Below are 20,295 nucleotides of genomic sequence, written 5' to 3' on the forward strand. Positions count from 1 at the left end.
GTGTGGGAGTTGGGGTGAGCCTTGGGCACTTGGTGACCCATTTAAAATACAATGTTCAGAAAAGGCAGTACCAAGAAAAGGGCCACTGAAGAAAGAGTTAAAGGAAACGAGGGTCATAAATGCAAAGACTTGGTCAGCTCTGATTTCTCCTCGACCTGGAATCATGTGTTTCTTTTTTTTTTTTGTTTTAAATATTTATTCATTTGGCTGTACCAGGTCTTAGTCGCAGCACGCAGAATCTTTTAGTTGATCATACGGGCTTACCTGGTGTCTCAGAGGGTAAAGCGTCTGCCTGCAATATGGGCGACCTGGGTTCGATCCCTGGGTCGGGAAGATCCCCTAAAGAAGGAAATGGCAATCCACTCCAGTATTCTTGCCTGGAGAATCCCATGGATGGAGGAGCCTGGTAGGCTACAGTCCACAGGGTCGCAAAGAGTTGGACACAACTGAACGACTTCACTCTCTTTCTTTCTACAGGATCTTTCAGTTGAGGCATGTGGGATCTAGTTTCCTGATCAGAGACTGAACCCAGGCCCCCTGCATTGGGAGCTCTGAGTCTTAGCCACAGGACCACCAAGGAAGTTCTCTAGAATCACATATTTCTGTTTCAGTGGTGAATAACACATGACCCAGAAACTGAGTTAACAGATGTGTTATCAAAAGTTTGTGAATTTCCTATAACCTGAGCATTCTGTGCTATCCCCATGCATGTATACTAAGTTGCTTCAGTTATGTCCAACTCTTTGCAACGCTATGGACTGTAGTTTGTCCAACTCTTTGCAACTCTATGGACTGTAGTTCGCCAGGTTCCTCTGTCCAAGGGATTCTCCAGGCAAGAATACTGGAGTGGGTTGCCATGCCCTCCTCCAGAGGATATTCCCAACCCAGGGACTGAACCCAGGTCTCTTATATCTCCTGCATCGGCAGCCAGGTTCTTTGCCACTAGTGCCACCTGGGAAGCCAATCTTACCCCATAATTAACTTTTACTTACGGTTCATTTTATTTATTTATTTAAAGTAATAAAAGCAATACAAAAATTTTCCCCTAGAATGCTTGTGTGTGTGTGTGTGTGTGTACATCTGTGTGTGGTAAGGGATGCATGTGTGTGTGTGAAAGAGAGATTGGGGGTTGGTGGCAGGTTGAAAGCAAACTCAAAAAATTCTGCAGTATATGCAGGTGCCTGCTGTGGTGCCAGCTGTGGGCAGAAACTGGGTCGGAGGGTGGAGGAGGTGGAAGCGCTGCTGTTGGGTTGGTGCAGATGGTTCCGTTGTCTGCCAGCTGAACCATGACCGAGGACGGAGGCCCTTGACAGACCCAAAGGAAAGTTGTGAGCTGAATTGTTTAGGTTGATTCCCATGTTATGTTGACAGTACACAGAAAGGGAAAACCACACACAGTATCCATTCACTAGGGATAAGTACTGTGAGTGATACCAAAGCCTGGAGAAGCTTTACTCAACTCTGGAAACTCATGGCTGTTTTCAGTGACAGAGATTGTGGAATCAGGAATGATCACTCCTTCAGAAGTGAAAAAACAACACCTGGGAAGCAAGAGCCAAGAGCTCTAGTCCTAGTTTTGTTATTTCCCGGATTTTAACCCAGGGCAAACCACCAAGCTGGTCTAGGCTTCAATCCTCTGCCTGCAAAATGAAGACAAAGAAATTGGGCAGCCTATTTTTAAAACTGGCATGAGGATTAAATGAAACCGTTTAAGTGAAATACCTTGGAAACTTGTAACATTATTTACAAATACAAAATATGATCATCTTTTGTTTCTCTTGCTATTTCCTTCAGGAAGTTAGGACAGATTGCTATTATTACTATTATTACACTTTGGTATAGGTTATTGATGTGATCATATAATAAGATGTATTTCTTTCCCAAACAACTACCCTTCAGAATTCTAAATTACCAGCTATTAAATACCTAAACTTTTAAATTCCTATTTCAGAGAATAGAAATCAATTTCATCAATTTCACTCACTAATATCAAGGTACTATGCTCTATTTCCCTCTTGAATTACTATTCCTCTTTCCGTCTCCTTCCATCTTTAAAAGTCAGTTCAGCTCAGTTCATTCAGTTCAGTCGCTCAGTCGTGTCCGACTCTTTGCGACCCCATGGCCTGCAGCACGCCAGGCCTCCCTGTCCATCACCAACTCGGAGAGTTTACTCAAACTCATGTCCGTTGAGTCGGTGATGCCATCCAACCGTCTCATCCTTTGTCTTCCCCTTCTCCTCCCTCCTTCAATCTTTCCCAGCATCGGGGTCTTTTCAAATGAGTCAGCTCTTCGCATCAGGTGGCCAAAGGATTGGAGTTTCAGCTTCAACATCAGTCCTTCCAATGAATATTCAGGACTGATCTCCTTTAGGATGGACTGGTTGGATCTCCTTGCAGCCCAAGGGACTCTCAAGAGTCTTCGCCAACACCACAGTTCAAGATGATCTATTTTCTGTAAGATAACCTATGTCGTCAAAACCAACATTATCATTTGACCAACACCTGCTTTTTCTTCTTCCTGTCTCTCCTGCAGAGTTGATGCAAAAGGCACCACTTAGGATTCTCAGCCTGACTTTTGTTTAGAGAAAAGGGCCCTTGCTCCTCCATTCTTCGGCCCTGAGGCATCCGTGGCAGAACCAGTCCTGCAACCTTACCCTACCAGGTAAAGAAGGGAGCGAGCCTCTGACAGCTGCTGTCGCCCTCCTGGATGACCATGGTGCAAGTGCCACCTGAATCAGACCAGCGGGGACACATGGTTGTGCAAGAGGCTGTGGGTGGGTAATTTATCCTCGCCCCAGAAGAGCACTTTGCCACCTCAGGGTGCTCCGAGTGAGTCATGTCCTTCCGAAGCTTTGAAATAAAAACCAACGATGTGAAAACATTAGGACGTTGTTCCTAACAAAATGATATACATTCAATTGTGTAAGAAGAACTATATTAGAAATACATATTAGAATAAAATAGAATAAATATGTTTAATGAGAACAAAATACTGTATTAAATTTTTTTCTTAACTGATCAAAAGTCTTGAGCTAGTTTATGTATTCAGGTAAGTTAATTCAAGCCCCTCATGGGGATATAATTAGAAGATAATTTTAAATAGAATAAATAAATAAATTAGAAAAGACTTTAGCCATTGCATGTCTTATACTTAATCCTCAGAAATTATTTTAGGATTTCAGAATACTGCTCCCTTTAAAGTGTTGAATTTTGTCTTTATTCTTATTTTTATTTAAGACATATTGATATATTTTGCATATTTATACAGGAGAAAACAACGTGTTCATGTTTAGTTTCTTTAATTTTCACGTTCAATAATATTAACTTTTTTATTAACTTTTAAAAAGTTTTTAAATTTTTATATTGGAGTATAGTTGGTTTACAATGTTGTGTTAGCTTTCAGGTGTACAGAAAAGTGATACAGAGTATGGTTTATTATGCTTATCATCTTGGCACAGTGTTATGAAGTTAATTGCCCATGTTTTAGTTAAATGTCTTCTAGAATTCATGTTGATGGGTTTTTTTTTGAAATTATTCATCCTAAATAGGTGACCAGTCCCTTAGCGTCTCCTTGCTTCAGAGGCAAGATGTGGCAAGACCCTGAGAGGAGCTGGCCTCTTTCTGAGGTCTCTTAGAAGCCTGTCTTTTCTGCACAGTTACTATCAGAACTGCTGACAATTCCAGGGCCCCGCACATGGACAAAAGCAGCAGAGCAAATGACTGATGAGAGGTGCCCTCCAGAATCTTAGTGATAATCAAGACACAAGGTTCAGTCTTGTGTGGGTGGGGCCCCAACTATTACTAATTTCTTTCCAGGCTTTCAGAAAGGCGCATGGCAAGAGGGAGGGGACATATGTGTATTTATAGCTGATTCACGATGTTGTAGGGCAGAAACCAACAAAACAGTGTAAAGCAATTATCCTTCAATTAAAAAAAAAAATATATATATATATATAAACCATGAGGAAAAAAAAGACAGGGGTGTGGAGTTGGATTTCAAGTGATTTAGAGATTACAAACAAATATAATTCTTGACTTTTAAATTTGTGACCTGGGCTTCTGCTAGTCCTTTGTTTTGACTTTTAACATACACATTCACAAACTGAACCAGGAATTGAAGAGAATTAGCTATGACTTCTTGGTTTGATCAAGAGATTATTGTGCTGACAATCTTAGCCTGTTAGGCTCTCAGATATATAATAGCAATCTTCAATTTTATTCATTATCTTCTCATTGTGAAACTAAAGTAAAAGGCTACATTTTATTTAGAAAAGTGTATAGTTGATTTACAAGGCTGTGTTAATTTCTGCTGTATAGTAAGTGACTTAGTTAAACATATATATATATATTCTTTTTCATATTCTTTTCCATTATGGTTTATCACAGGCTATTGATTATCCTTCCCTGGGCTTTACAGTAGGACCTTGTTGTTTATCCATCCTGTGTATAATGGTTTGCATCAGCTAATCTCAAACTCCCAATCCTACCCTGCCCCCTTTGGAAGCCACAAGTCAACTATTTTAATGCTGTGTATGTATATCCTTCCAGTCAATATACTTATATATTAACAACAAACCTGTGTGCCCAGTTTGAGGAGTAACATGGAAGAATTTCAGCAGAATTGTTTAAAGCCAACTTCCTTCCTATGCAGCGACTGGCTTCTGTGTTCCCTCTGAAAGTGAAAGTGTTAGTCACTCAGTCGTGTCTGACTCTTTGCAAACCCATGGACTATAGCCCACCATGCTCCTCTGTCCATGGGATTCTTAATGCAAGAATACTGGAGTGGGTTGCCATTTCCTCCTCCACGGGATCTTCCCAAGCCAGGGATTGAACCTACATCTCCTGCAATGGCAGGGATTCTTTACCATCTGAGCCACCCTCTGTGTTCCCTCTGGTGGCCTTTAAATTCCTCTTGCTGACACCTCGTGGCTTCTGTTGCTGCTGGCTGCCTTTATTGGCAAGGACGTGGGAGGTGGCTTTATGTGACTGGAAGATTTGTCTCTGCTAAGTTGATTTGAAGATTTTCTTCTGCATCAGTGTAGAAAACCTGTGGGCAACAGAAGCAGACTCAGCCTGTGAGAGCTCATCTGGGAATTGCAAGTCTATTTTCCTGGGGCCTGAAGAGCCTATGGGAAAGAGTGGGAGCTTGATCTCCTGCCTGGCCTGTAGGCATGCTTGTACATGCTAGTCGCTCAGTTGTGTCCAACTCTTGGTGACCCCATGCACTGTAGCCCGCCAGGCTCCTGTGACCATGGGATTTTCCCAGGCAAGAATACTAGAGTGAGTTGCCATTTCCTCCTCCATGGGATCTTCCCAACTCAACTGTGTCTGAACCTGTGTCTCCTGCACTGGCAGATGGATTCTTCATCACTGTGCCACCTGGGAAGCCCCAGGACTGTAAGCATTTGGGGTAAATTATGAGATAGTCAGACATAAGTCAAATTGAAGTAGGGCCATAGAGTCTTCAGCAAGAGAAGTCAAAGAGCAGAAGGAGGGAAGCCTAATCATCAGAGGAGAAAGATCGTTAGTATGTATAGCTTTGTGACTGTTACAGCTGTTCCCAACCCAGTCCCCTAATTTATATCTGGGTCCAAGTGAAGGTTATAAGTAAAAGCTGAAAAATCATGTACTGAACACTTCATAAAACATAAGGTGCACACACTCACACTGCATTGTTCTTGACCCTTCATATTGAAAGTTACAAAGGACAGACAGATAACCCTAATTTGCCACCGATCTCCAAGCTTTAGTGCTGCAAACTTTTAAGAGCCTCACAGAGCATAGCAAAGTCCTTTGTGCTCAGTGAAGTAACCACAGATTTGCTAAAGAACGAGGAGCTTGGAGGCACAGGATCTTGGAGAGCAATGGGGACCCCTAATGGAGAAATGCAGTCCCCAGTGAGGCTAGATTTGTTCCTGATCACAAAGAAGGCCACACCTGTGACTTTCAGAAACAACGAAGGGAACACCTCAGGGGCTGAGGACCAGCATTATACGGAGTCTTTTTTTTTCCCCTCAAGACAAGTTTTATTTGGAAAGTATTTCTAATTGTAAAAGTTGCAAGCAAGTTACTTTCACAGTTACAGTTCTATGGATCTAGTAGTTTCAGAGATCCCAGTGTTCAAAAGTATATCTCAAAGTTAACAATAAAGCCACACCCACACCAAAAGGAAAGCGCTTTTAGACCGGTTTGAAATGTACAGCCATGGATTCCAGCTGTTCTCAGAAACGGGCCCAGCACTTCCTTGGGAACCAGGTGGGATGAGGGCACCGCCTGCAGAAGTCAATGTTTCTAAGTAAGTTAGCTATGTGGACAAGATGACCCAGTCCTTGGAAAAAACAGAGGAAGCAGCAAGTCTCTGCCGGTGGGGTATGTGATACAGCTCACGTATCAGGGCACTCACGGGATCCCAGGGCCAGCAGCCGCTGGGACACGCTGCACATGGTGAAAGCTGTCAGGGAAGGGCGAGTACTGAAGGGCAGGGGTCTCTCCCAGTACCACTCAGCCTTCAGCTTACTACAGCAGAGGCCATGTTCTGGGGTATCTTCGGGAAAACACTTGAAACAGTTAAAGAGAGACGACCCAGGATGCAGCTACCAGCTGATGAGTTCCTTTGAGAGCTAGACACAGGCTCACATACGCACAGATGGCAGATGCTACTATAGAGAACTACTATCTGTTCCGAATGGTTTAGCCTCTGGTTTGTAATGGTGCCCCTGGACTTGCTATCCTCTTTCATTTTTATTCAGCACATATTTATTATGTGTACTTAATAAGTACATCCTCAATGTGTGAAGGTATAGTAGTGAGCAGGTCATATTTTTTATCAATTTTTATTGGAGTCTGGTTGCTTTTCAATGTTGTTTTAGTGTACTCTGTACAGCAAAGTGAATCAGTTATATGTACACACATATCCTCATTTTTGGATTTCCTTCCCATGTAGGTCACCACAGAGAATTGAGTAGAGTTCCCTGTACTCAACAGTAGGGTAAGACTTATTTTGGTAAATTCTTAAAGACCTCATAGCCTGTCAAGCAAGAGGCATAAACAAGTTTATCCATTTATTCATTCAACAATTTCTAATAACTACCTACAATACACTAGATGCTGTTCAATGTTTTTGGCATAACACTGGATAAGAAAACAAAGAAGGATCTTAATCTCACGGTGCTCACTTGGTAGGAGGAGACAGATGATAAACACAAAGATAAATAATTGAACAAGATAACTACAGATAGTGATGAGTACTGTAAAAAGATAAAGCATGGTGATGGGATGGAGAAAAACCACAAGGCCTCATTGAAGAGATAACTATTTGAACAGGAACCTGCAAGATGGACAGGAGCCAACTGCTGAAGAACTTAAGGTGTGTGTTCTAGGCAAAAGCAACAATACTAAATAGAGCCCTTACACAGGAAATAATTTGGTGTGTTCAAGAACTGAGAAGAAAGTACGCTAGAGCTTAGTGGGAGAGAAGAAAGAGGGAGATGAGATGCTCACAGAAAATCAGAAAGGGCCAACCCATGCAGTACCTTAGAGATGTTGGGAAGGGGCACAACTTCCCAAAGATCCTATAAAGCCAGGGATGTTATAAGTAGGGGATTGCTGTGATCTGAGAAGTTGCAATAACATGTGTGAGATATTTCATTTCTACTTTCTAACAGCACTCTCCCCCAGTATCTAAGGAACTTAAACTCTTTTCTTTATGTTTATTCTTTGGCCACAGCTCGTGTCATGTGGGATCTTAGTTTTCCAACCAGGGACTGAACCTGTGCTTCCTGCATGACAAGCACTGCAAAGAGTCTTAACCACTGGACCAGCAGGGAAGTCTGCAAGAAACTTAAATTCTTTAGAGCTGGTTCCGGTGGGTCACTAGTAACCCTAATTCCACCAGAAAGCGCACTCTTTATCCTAACATGTGATGCCTCTGCTTTGACTCTTATCTCAGTTCCTATCCATGCCAGAGACCATAAGATGGGACACCCTGTAAGACACTGGTGGTGGAGGGCTTTGGTTTCCTCTTCTTTGCTGGAGATTTCCATGTCAAGACTATCTAGCAACTGCCTCTCCCAGGAGATTCATGAGTATTAAGACTTCTACTAGCCTTTCACATGAGAATAGCCCTATGTTGAGGAATTTGGCACACATACACATACAACCCCTAGTTTAATAGAGTCTCAGTAATAGTCATGCAACAGGGAAAAATGACAGAGATGTCTGCAAACCAAAGAGGACTGTGAGAAGGGTGGTTTAAACACACAAAGGAAGACAATTACATCCTATATAGTAGCTACATGTTCTTGTACATGAACACATCTGAAAAACTCAAGGGACTCTCAGAAATATTGGCTTCTGCTGCTGCTAAGTCGCTTCAGTCGCGTCCAACCCTGTGCGACCCCATAGACAGCAGCCCACCAAGCTCCCCCATCCCTGGGATTCTCCAGGCAAGAACACTGGAGTGGGTTGCCATTTCCTTCTCCAATGCGTAAGACTGAAAAGTGAAAGTGAAGTTGCTCAGTCGTGTCCAACTCTTCTTGACTCCATGTACTGTAGCCTACCAGGCTCCTCTGTCCATGGGATTTCCCAGGCAAAAGTACTGGAGTGGGTTGCCATTTCCTTCTCCAATAAATGTTGGAGGAATGTGCATTTTTCAAAGAAATGGTAGGTTGTACTAGACAGTTAGGGAAGAGTGAGTCACAAACAGGCTAAAATATGGAATAGCACATTCATCTTCAAGAGCTTCAAATATTTTTCATATATTTTCTAAATATTTGGGGCTTCTGGATAAGATGAATCATTTGGGTTTATTTTGTTTTTATCCATTCACCACCATTAAAGTTACTTTAATCATCACCCACATATATATATACTTACATTGTTTTATATATATATAGTAATATAAATTATAAATAATTATAATATCTATGTATAACCATATTAGTCACTATGTATACTGGCATATATATCTGAGTCACTGTATATATATTACAATTATTATGGACTGAATGTGTCTCCCCAAAATTCATATGGCCCCCCAATATGATGTGCTCTTATAAGAAGAGAAGAGGCATCCAGAGATCTTTCTCTCATTTTCCCCACCTGTGCACAGAGGAAGGACCATCTGAGGACTCACTGAGAAAGTGAGAAAGTGCCATCTGCAAGCCCAGGAGAGAGGCCTGCCCAGAAAACAAACCCCGCTGACACCTTGATCTCTGACTTCCAGCCTTCGGAACTGTGGGAAAATAAATTTCTGTTGTTTAAGTCACTCAGTTGACTGTATTTTGTTATGACAGCCCAAGAAGATTAATTCAGATTTTAGTACCATGAAGTAGGATGCTGATGAAGCAAATACCTAAAAATGCAGAAATGGCTTTGGTGGGTCAAGGCTAGAAGAGTTTTGAGGTACATGCTAGAAAAATCCCAAATTGCCTGTTGGTAGAAATATGGATGGGGCTTCCTTGTTGGTGCAGTGGTGAAAAAAAAACATCCACCAGCCAATGCAGGAGACAAGCATTTGATCTCTAGGTTGGAAAGATCCCCTGGAGAAGGAAATGGCAACTCACTCCAGTATTCTTGCCTGGTAAATCCCATGGACAGACAAACCTGGTGGGCTACAGTCCACATGGTCACAGAGTCTGACACGACTAAGCAACTAAACAACAACAACAGAAATATGGATTTTATGGAAATTCCTTGATGGTCCAGTAGTTAGGGTTCCATGCTTTCATCGTTAAGGACCGGGATTCAATCCCCGGTCAGGAAACTGGGATCCCACAGGCTGTGCCACCTGACAAAAAATAAAAAATAAAAGACAAACAACAAAAAAAAGAAATACGGATGTTAAAGGTGATTGTAGAGAGAGCTCAAAAAGCAAAGAGGAAACAAACAGACTGAAAGAGGTGAAGGTACAAACACCTTGGTTTGTTTTTTATTTTCCTTATTGCTTACAGTTAAATACAAGAGGAGATATAAACTGAAGGAACTATAATGACTAGAGGAAGCTTTTATTATCACAAGGAACAGAATGTTGGTAGAAAAAAGAACATGAGAGGTGTTTCTGGCGAAATCTCAGACAGAAATGAGGAACATATGATTGGAAATTAAAGGGTAAATGATCCTTGTTATAAAATGATGAGGAACTTGGCTGAATTGTGTTCTAGTGCCTTGTGAAAGGTAGTACTTGCAAGGGATGGCGTTGGATACTTAGCAGAGGTTACTTCTACACAAATTTTGAAGGTGAAGATGCAGCAGGGTTTCTCCTCATTGCTTATAATAAAATGCAAGAGGAGAGAGATACCTTGAAGGAATTGCTTGTGTTTTTTTTTAATTATTTTTTATTTAACCTTTGGGGATTTTTTTTTATTCATCTGCTGCTTTTCATTTTTTCTTTCTTTGAAAATATTTTTTTAAATACATTTTAAATTCTTTTATATTCTATTTTTACTTTCCTGAGGGAATTGTTAAGAAATTCCATACTGCAAAAATGAGAAAGTGTGTCCTGAAGGAGTGCCAGTTCCTATCCTGTATCTGGACAGGATCTCCATATGAAGATTACTCACAGATTTACTCATCCATGTCAGTTGAAGTCAGCAATAAGAATGAGATTATATCAATACTGTCAAAATGGCTATACTACCCAAAGCAATCTATAGATTCAGTGCAATCCCTATCAAGCTACCAACGGTATTTTTCACAGAACTAGAACAAATAATTTCACAATTTGTATGGAAATACAAAAAACCTCGAGTAGCCAAAGTAATCCTGAGAAAGAAGAATGGAACTGGAGGAATCAACCTGCCTGACTTCAGACTATACTACAAAGCCACAGTCATCAAGACAGTGTGGTACTGGCACAAAGACAGAAATATAGATCAATGGAACAGAATAGAAAGCCCTGAGATAAATCCATGAACCTATGGACACCTTATCTTCGACAAAGGAGGCAAGAATATACAACGGAAAAAAGACAACCTCTTTAACAAGTGGTGCTGGGAAAACTGGTCAACCACTTGTAAAAGAATGAAACTAGAACACTTTCTAACACCATACACAAAAATAAACTCAAAATGGATTAAAGATCTACATGTAAGACCAGAGACTATAAAACTCCTAGAGGAGAACATAGGCAAAACACTCTCCGACATAAATCACAGCAGGATCCTCTATGACCCACCTCCCAGAATATTGGAAATAAAAGCAAAAATAAACAAATGGGACCTAATGAAACTTAAAAGCTTTTGCACAACAAAGGAAACTATAAGCAAGGTGAAAAGACAGCCCTCAGATTGGGAGAAAATAATAGCAAACGAAGAAACAGACAAAGGATTAATCTCAAAAATATATAAGCAACTCCTGCAGCTCAATTCCAGAAAAATAAATGACCCAATCAAAAAATGGATCAAAGAACTAAACAGACATTTCTCCAGAGAAGACATACAGATGGTTAACAAACACATGAAAAGATGCTCAACATCACTCATTATCAGAGAAATGCACCTCAAAACCACAATGAAGTACCATTACACGCCAGTCAGGATGGCTGCTATCCACAAGTCTACAAGCAATAAATGCTGGAGAGGGTGTGGGGAAAAGGGAACCCTCTTACACTGTTGGTGGGAATGCAAACTAGTACAGCTGCTATGGAGAACAGTGTGGAGATTCCTTAAAAAACTGGAATTAGAACTGCCATATGACCCAGCAATACCACTTCTGGGCATACACACCGAGGAAACCAGATCTGAAAGAGACATGTGCACCCCAGTGTTCATCGCAGCACTGTTTATAATAGCCAGGACATGGAAGCAACCTAGATGCCCATCAGCAGATGAATGGATAAGGAAGCTGTGGTACATATACACCATGGAATATTACTCAGCCATTAAAAAGAATTTATTTGAATCAGTTCTAATGAGATGGATGAAACTGGAGCCCATTATACATAGTGAAGTAAGCCAGAAAGATAAAGACCAATACAGCATACTAACACATATATATGGATTTAGAAAGATGGTAATGATAACCCTATATGCAAAACAGAAAAAGAGACACAGATGTACAGAACAGACTTTTGGACTCTGTGGGAGAAGGCGAGGGTGGGGTGTTTCGAGAGAACAGCATCGAAACATGTATATTATCTAGGTTGAAACGGATCACCAGCCCAGGCTGGATGCATAAGACAAGTGCTCGGGCCTGGTGCACTGGGAAGACCCAGAGGAATTGGGTGGAGAGGGAGGTGGGAGGGGGGATCGGGATGGGGAATACATGTAAATCCATGGATGATTCATGTCAATGTATGACAAAAAACCACCACAATATTGTAAAGTAATTAGCCTCCAACTAATAAAAATAGATGAAAAAAAAAAAAAAAAGAATGAGATTATACCAGCAGAAGTGCTGCCAACTGAAGCAGAGACAGAGAAAATGGGATAGAATGAAGGAAGACTGGCAGACTTCCACAGGACAGGTGTACTCACTTCTGACAAGTTCCCGCTCTGGATCCATATTTGAGAACATTTTCAAAATATATCTTAGATCAGTGGTCAAAGACCTAAATGATCAGAGAGCTCAATAACTGAAAACGCTTACATCTGTTTTCATAGATCTCTACCAAGTTAGGTCTTTCTAGTTCTGCACTTAGCAGTGTTGCCATGGTATATCATTTTACATTTTTTATTTTTATCCTACTTGTTTCTTCATATTTAAAGTCGGTTTATTGTAGGCTTTGCTTCTTTATTCAGTATGAAAATCTCTATCCTTTCCAGGGGGTGTTTGGATCATGTATTAGTTCAGTTCAGTTCAGTCGCTCAGTTGTATCCGACTCTTTGCGACCCCATGGACTGCAGCACACCAGGCTTCCCTGTCCATCACCAACTCCTGGAGTTTACTCAAACTCATGTCCATTGAGTTGGTGATGCCATCCAACCATCTCATCCTCTATCATCCCCTTTTCCTCCTGCCTTCAATCTTTCCCAGCATCAGAGTATTTTCCAATGAGTCAGTTCTTCGCATCAGGTGGCCAAAGTATTGGAGTTTCAGATTCAGCATCAAGTATACCTAATCAAGCATAACTAATAAATCATGTATATACCTAATATGTACCTAATCTATAATAATAAATAATAATCTATTATAACCTATAATAATGATTATACCTAATCATGTACACCTAATACATCATGTATACCTAATATGATTATTGATAGAGTTGATTTAATTCTATTTTCTTTTTTTAGTCTTTTTTCCCTGACTTCTGCTTCATTTTTTATTAATTTAACATTTTGATTTTTCCTCTTCTGTTCACTGTTTAGCCATAAATTTTTTTATTTTACTTGTCTGCTTATTTAGTTTTACTTGGTTTTCAGTGTTTTATTGAATTCAGAGGTTTTTTTTCATACTGTTTTTACTGCTTTAGAGTTTTTAACAACACTATCTGAGATAAAATGTGAGCCACATATATAATTTATAATTTTTCTAATAGCTGTATTAAGCAGTTAAAAGGAAGAGGTGAAATTAATTTTAATACTTTAAAAATCTAATTCAATATATTCAGATTATCATTTCAACCCATAATAGTATTAAACTATTAATGAGAAATTTTAAATTATTTTTTCCACTATGGTTTTGAAATCTGATGTGCATTTTACACTTGTAGGCTATTTCCTTTCAGATTAGTCACATTTCAAGTGGTCAAGAACTATTTGTAGCTAAAAGCTATAGTAGTAGTCTGTGGAGGTTTATAGAATGCATTCTTAACTTCTCACAAGTGACAGTATACCACTTGACATAAAGTAGAAAAACCTTAAGCAAAAACACCTTCCCTCCCCCTGGCCTTAGAGCATTTAGTGTCATTTGTTTTCCTTTTGTATAAACCTAACAACATGTTGTTATTGTTATTATTTTTATGCTTTGTATACTTTAAAAAGATTTTTAAAGTAAGAAAAATGTCTTTTATATGTACTCATATTTACCATCTTCAGTGTTTTTGGGTTTCTATGTATATTCAGAATTTTTTTGGTCTGAAGGACTTCTTTTAATAGCTCTTATACAAATCTACTGGTACTAATGCTTTCAACTTTCAGATGTCTGAAAACATCTTTATTTTTCCCTCATAGTGAAAAATATATTCATAGCCTATACAGCTGTAGGTTGACAATCTTCTCTCGTCAGTACAGGCATACATTCTATAGTGCTTCACAGATACTGCTTTTTTTTTAAAGCAAATTGAAGGTATGTGGCAACCCTGTATCGAGAAAGTCTATTGACACTATTTTTCCAATAGAATTTGCTTGCTTCAAACTTGTCTGTCACACTTTGATAATTCTTGCAATATTTTAAACTTTTTCATTACTGTGTGTTATGGTGATCTGTGATCAGTGATCTCTGATGTTACTATTGTACTAGTTTTGGGGTGCCATGAACCACATCTATATAAGATAGTAAAATTAATTGATAAATCTGTGTTCTGGCCACTTTCCCAACCAGCAGCTCCCCCATCTCTCTTGTGGGATCTCCATATTCCCTGAGACACAACGATATTGAAATTAGGACAATTAGTAACTCTACAGTGGCCTCTGAGTATTCAAGTGAAAGGACAAATTTCTTTGCTCTCACTTTAAATCAAAAGTGAGGAGTGGCTAAACTTAGTGAAAAGGGCATGTAAAAAGCAGAGATAGGCAACCAAAGCTAGGCCTCTGACACCAAGAGTTAGCCAAGTGTGAATACAAAGGAAAAGTTCTTGAAGGAAATTAAGTATGCTGCTCTAGTGAACATGAATGATAAGAAAGAAAAACAGTCTTACTGCTTTAAACAGTCTCACTGCTTTTTCTCTAAAGAGAAAGTGGTCTGGGTAGAATATCAAACCAGCCTCAACATTCCCTTAAGCCAAAGCCTAATCCAGAACAAGGCCCTAATTATTTCAAGTCTGTGAAGGTTGAGAGAAGTTAGGAACCTGTAGGAAAAAAAAAAAAAAATTAAAGCTAGCAGAGGGGGGTTCATGAAGTTTAAGGAAAGACACTTGTCTCCATGATATCACAATACAAACTGAAGCAGCAAATGCTGATGTAGAAGCTGCAGCAAGTTATCCAGAAGATCTAGCTAAGATGATGAATAAAGGTGGCTACATTAAAAAAACAGATGTTCAATGTAAATGAAACAGCATGCTATTGGAAAAAGATGCCATCTAGGAATTTCATAGCTAGAAAGGAAAAGTCAATGTCTCTTCAATGCTTCAAAGCAAAGGCTGACTCTCCTGTTAGGGGCTGATGCAGCTGGTGACTTTAAATTGAAGCCAGTGCTTACTTGCCATTCTGAAAATCCTAGGGCTGTTAAGAATCATGCTACATCTACTCTGCCTGTGCTCTGTATATGGAACAGCAAAGCCTGGATGATAGCACATCTGTTTATAACATGGTTTACTAAATATCTTTAACTTACTGTTGAGATCTACTGCTCAGAAAAAAAAAAAAAAAGAAAAAAAGATTCTTTTCAAAATTTTACTGCTCATTGACAATGCACCTGGTCACCCAAGAGCTCTGATAGAGATGTGAAATTAGCTTACTGTTGTTTTCATGCCTGCTAACACAACATCCATTCTGCAGCCCATGAATCAAGGAGTTATTTTGACTTTCAAGTCTTATTTTCAGAAGTCTCAGGCACAGAAGGTCTGTGGGTAAGAAATACACTTCATAAGGCTGTAGTTGCCATAGAGAATGACTCCTCTGATGGATCTGGGCAAAGTAAATTGAAAACCTTCTGAAAAGGACTCATCATTGTAGATGCCATGAAGAACATTCATGATTCAGGAAAGAGGTCAGAATATTAACATTAACAGCAGTTTGGAAGTGATTCCAACTCTCATGGATGACTTTGACAGACTCATGGCTTCAGTGAAAGATATAACTATGGATGTGGTAGAAATAATAAGAGAACAAGAATTAGAAGTGGAGTATGAAGATGTGGCTGAATTGCTGCAATTTCAAGATAAAACTTGGGACAAAACTAGCTTCATAAGCATGAGTAAATAAAGTGGTTTCTTGAAATGGAATCTACTTCTGGTTAAGATGTTACTAAAGATGGTTGAAATGACAAGTGTTTATTTTTAAAAGAAGCCCCACACTCATTAGCACCCTATTTATTTATTTATTTAGCTGCACTGGATTGTAGTGGCAAGCAGGCTCTTTAGTTGCAGCTTGTGAACTCTTAGTTGCAGCATGTGGGATCCAGTTCCCTGATCAGGGATTGAACCTGGGCCCCCTGCATTGGGAGCATGGAGTCTTAGCCACTGGACCACCAGGGAAGTCCTGACAACAGTGTTACATCAGCTTATTTGAAACAGCAGTTGCAGGACTTGAGAAAACCGACCTCAATTTTCAAAGAAGTACTGTGGGTAAAATGTTAACAAACAGCATTGCATGCAGATAATGCAGAGAACAGAGAAACCATTCACTCAAGCGAGAGTCAATTGATTTAGCAAACTTCCCTCTCTTATTTTAATAAATTGCCATAGTCATCCCAATCTTCAGCAAACCCCTAAACAGCCAGCAGCTGCAACACCAAGGCCAGACCCTCAACCAGCAAAAAGGTTATGATTTTTTGAAGGCTCAGATGATTGTTAGTACTTTTAGCAATAAAGTATTTTAATTAAGGGATGTACATATTTTAGACATAATGTTATTCCACTTTTAATAGTTTATATGTGTTTTGTATGCACTGAGAATAAAAAAATTATGTGACTCACTTTATTGCAATATTTGCTTTATTGCAGCAGTGTGGAGTCAAATCTGCCATGTATCTCAGGTTTGTTTGAACTTAAAGATATTGCTCCATTGTCTCTGGGCTTATGTTGTTTTTGATAAGGAGTCTTCTGTTAGCTTTATCATTCTTCTTTTGTATGTGTCTTTTCTCTCTGGTTGTTTTTTAAGACTGTCACTAGTTTTGAGCAATTTAATCATGTGCCTACATGCAACTTTTATTAAGTTTCTTGTGCTTCGGATTTGTTGAGCTTCTTCGATCTGCTGGTTTATACCCTTTACCATATTTGAACAATTTTGGGCGATAGTGCCTTCAAATATATTCTTAAGTTCTCCCTCCTTTCCTTTGAAAATTCCAAATGTTAAGAATTTTATTTTGGAGAAATTTTTGATTACACAGAAGTTGTAAAGGTAGTGCAGAGAATTGATGTACATGCCTCTCTCCATTTCTCTTTTAAGATCTTATATACTGTTGTACCTTTGTCAAAATTAAGAAACCAACGCTGGCACATTACTATTAACTAAACCTTAGTTACTTACTATTAACTAAACCTTAGTTACTTATTACTTGAATTCCATCAGTTTTTCCATTCATGTCCACTTTTTGTTCCAGTATCCAATCCATAACACCACTTTGCTTTTATCTGGCAAATCTTCTTAGTGTCCTCTGGTCTGTGACTGGGGATATTAATTTTACAATATATTTTAAGACAATATATCAAAATATCATTTCAAACTGTGATCAATATTTTTAAAATTATCTATTATTTTACATTATTTTTTCATACTAAATCTTCAAAATCTAGTGTGTATACTCAAAGCACAAATTAAACTCTCTTTGGAAGTACTTCATTTGAATTGAGAGCTCACAAAATTTATAGTTGAAAAAAAAAGTAGACTGACGTTCTCTGGTTGTTCCAATACACTTAAAATTCTTCTGATAATTGTACTATGTTTTTAAATTAAAATTAATTAATTAAGAAATTTAGTTCCTCAGTTGCAATAGCCATATTTCAAGGGCTCAATTGTCCTATGTGGCTAATGGCTACTATACTAAACAGTGCAGCTCTAGACCGTTGTAAGGACTTTTGACATTTATTCTGAGCTCTGAAGTGGAAGTGTTAGTCACCCAGTTGTGTCCGACTCTTTGCGATCCCATGGACTGTAGCCCACCAGGCTCCACTGTTCATGGAATTCTCCAGGCAAGAATAATGGAGTGGGTAGCCATGCTCTCCTCCAGGGGATCTTCCTGACCCACAGATCAAATCTGGGTGTCTGCATTGCAGACAGATTCTTTACCGTCTGAGCCACCGGGGAAGCCCAGCAAAGGAGTGACGTGATTTCACTGAAGTTGACTGTTCTGCAGGAGAACAAACCGAAGTGAGGGCAGAAGCAAGGAGACCAGCCAGGAAGCTACTACCATAACCAGGTGAGTGGTGAAGGTGCCTCAGACTAGGGCAATAGTAGTGGAGGTGGAGAAAAGTGGTAGGGTTCCAACATTACGTTGTTAGACCTGACACAATCTGCTTATGGATTAGATGTGGGATTAGGAATGACACCAGTTTTGGGCTTAAAAAAAAATTATGAATGTCTTTTACAGAGAAGATTTTGTAAGAAGCAGATTGAGAGTGGGGAGATCAGGGGCTATTTTGAACATCTGAGTTTTAAAATATCTATAATATCTACTTTACATGGACATGTTAGGTAGGCAGTGGATATGAGTCTGGGGTTCAGGGGAGAGAGGTCTGCTGGAGCAATATATTTGGGAGTCATTCATGTGTAGACGGTATTTTAAAATGTAAGAGTGGAGGCTATCGCTGTAAAGTGTTAGCAGTAGTATTTTCAGAAAAATGCAAGTTTTGGGATTGCGCCCATCAGCTCAACAGAAATTCGTGGCTCAGTGGTAAAGAATCTCCCTGCCAAGCAGGAGGTAGGATGTCTGGGTTGGGAAGATTCCCCTGGAGAAGGAAACTGCAACCCACTCCATTATTCTTGCCTGGGAAATCCCATGGACAGAGGAGCCTTGCGGGCTACAGTCTGTGGGGTCGCAAAAGAATACGACACGACTTAGGGACTAAACAAGTTATCTTGTCTATGCTCACTCTGCTCGCTTTACAACAGGCCAATGAATTGCAGAGGAGGGGGATGAGACAAGGAATACAACTTTATTCTGAGAGCTGACTGACTGAGAAGATGGCATGCTAATGTCTCAAAATAACCGGCTTGTTGGGGTTTGGATGCCAGGTTCTTTTTTATTGATCAGAGATGGGGGGGGGGGGGGGGGGAAACAAAATACAAAGGCCATTAATCTTGCAGCTATCTCCTAAAATGGCAGGGTATATGTTCCTCCTTCCTGCCATCTAGAGGTGGACAGGTCTCTGAACAAAGGCACTTTAACAGGCAGAAGGGCACGATTCTCTGAGGTAAGCCATTATGTATGATTATAATAACAAAAGCAAGGAAAAGCAAGTCAAAGAAACAGTTCCAGCAGACTGGCTTTTCTCTGCAACAGCAGCAGCAGCAAAAGCAGGTGCCGGACTCAACAATGCAAAGGCAGGCATGAGCCAACCATATACAGTAAATCATTTTGCTCTGATGAAACAAAGATAGATGAAACAGAGCCAGAAGGTATTAAAAAACGTACTGGGTAAGGAAGGGCTTTCAGGCTGGCCGGGTGGCTAGTCAAGAGCTGGGAACGCGAGGGTTCAAAAGACAAGCTTTGGAGTTAACAAGGGACAGCTGCAGTTAAGTTTCCTACACGTACACAAAACCGACCAACTTCTCCTACCACAGAGCATATGTCATTCTGCTGGTACAACAGGAGTCTCGTTTCCAAAGAGAGACAGCATAGCCTCCTACCGCAAAGACACTTAGCAGCCAAGCCAGCCCTCGCGGAGATGACAAGGGAGGTGGCCTTTCCCGGAGGGCACTTGAGCTCTAAAGTGGCACAGGCTAGGAGGGAGGAAGGGAGGCTGATAAGGCGAGTTCAAGCGTAGAATCTCGATGGGCGTGTGTGTTCTGCGCTGAATTCTGACAAAATGGGAGGACCTCCGCTTAAAGACAAGGCAAAGCGTCATTTAAGGACAGTGGAAGGTCTAAGGTTGGTGGAAACTCAAGGACAAAAAGCACTGAGACTTTTGAGCTGGCGGCAGGGCTGAAGGCATTGCAAACAACCCTCCCCTACCACATCCTCCGGCACCGAGGACCCTGAAGGGGCAATAAGTGAGGCGGCGGAGGGGGCGGAAAAAGGCCGACTCACCAGGCACCTTTAAGGTCCTGATGCTGAGAGCAACGTCGGCGCGCGCCTATCTCCCTCTCACCGGCTAACTTGGCCCGGGAGTGGCTCCTCTTGGAGAAAAACCTGGCCTGGTTTTTAAACCGGAAGGTGCCGGAAAGCTGGTCTATCGGTGCCTCGAACTTCCGGGTCGCGGAGCCGGTGGAATCAGAACGGAAGACCCCCGCCGCGAGGGACGATCCGGTCGCAGAAAAAGGGGCGGTGCCGGCGAGCACCAACCAATCACAGCAGACGCTTCCACGTGGCCAGCACT

General features: G+C 40.5%; 1 protein-coding gene and 1 long non-coding RNA gene across 2 annotated transcripts in view; one reads left to right on the forward strand and one right to left on the reverse strand.

The window, feature by feature from the left end:
• Window positions 1-923: 923 nt before the first annotated feature.
• LOC122685457 lies at window positions 924-20,281 on the reverse strand. The gene is made up of 4 exons (XR_006338401.1): window positions 20,007-20,281; window positions 4,865-5,046; window positions 4,576-4,671; window positions 924-2,849 (listed from the first exon to the last, which is right to left on the reverse strand). It is a non-coding gene; the product is annotated as an uncharacterized LOC122685457 (long non-coding RNA).
• TTK (TTK protein kinase) overlaps window positions 19,827-20,295 on the forward strand; it is a 39,458-nt gene continuing 38,989 nt past the window's right edge. Inside the window, exon 1 of the mRNA XM_043890248.1 lies at window positions 19,827-19,847. The gene's annotated coding sequence lies outside the window, so the exon portion shown is untranslated. The remainder of the gene's footprint in view (window positions 19,848-20,295) is intronic.

This window comes from Cervus elaphus, chromosome 28 (genome assembly GCF_910594005.1).
Source record: "Cervus elaphus chromosome 28, mCerEla1.1, whole genome shotgun sequence".
Lineage (NCBI taxonomy): Eukaryota > Metazoa > Chordata > Mammalia > Artiodactyla > Cervidae > Cervus > Cervus elaphus.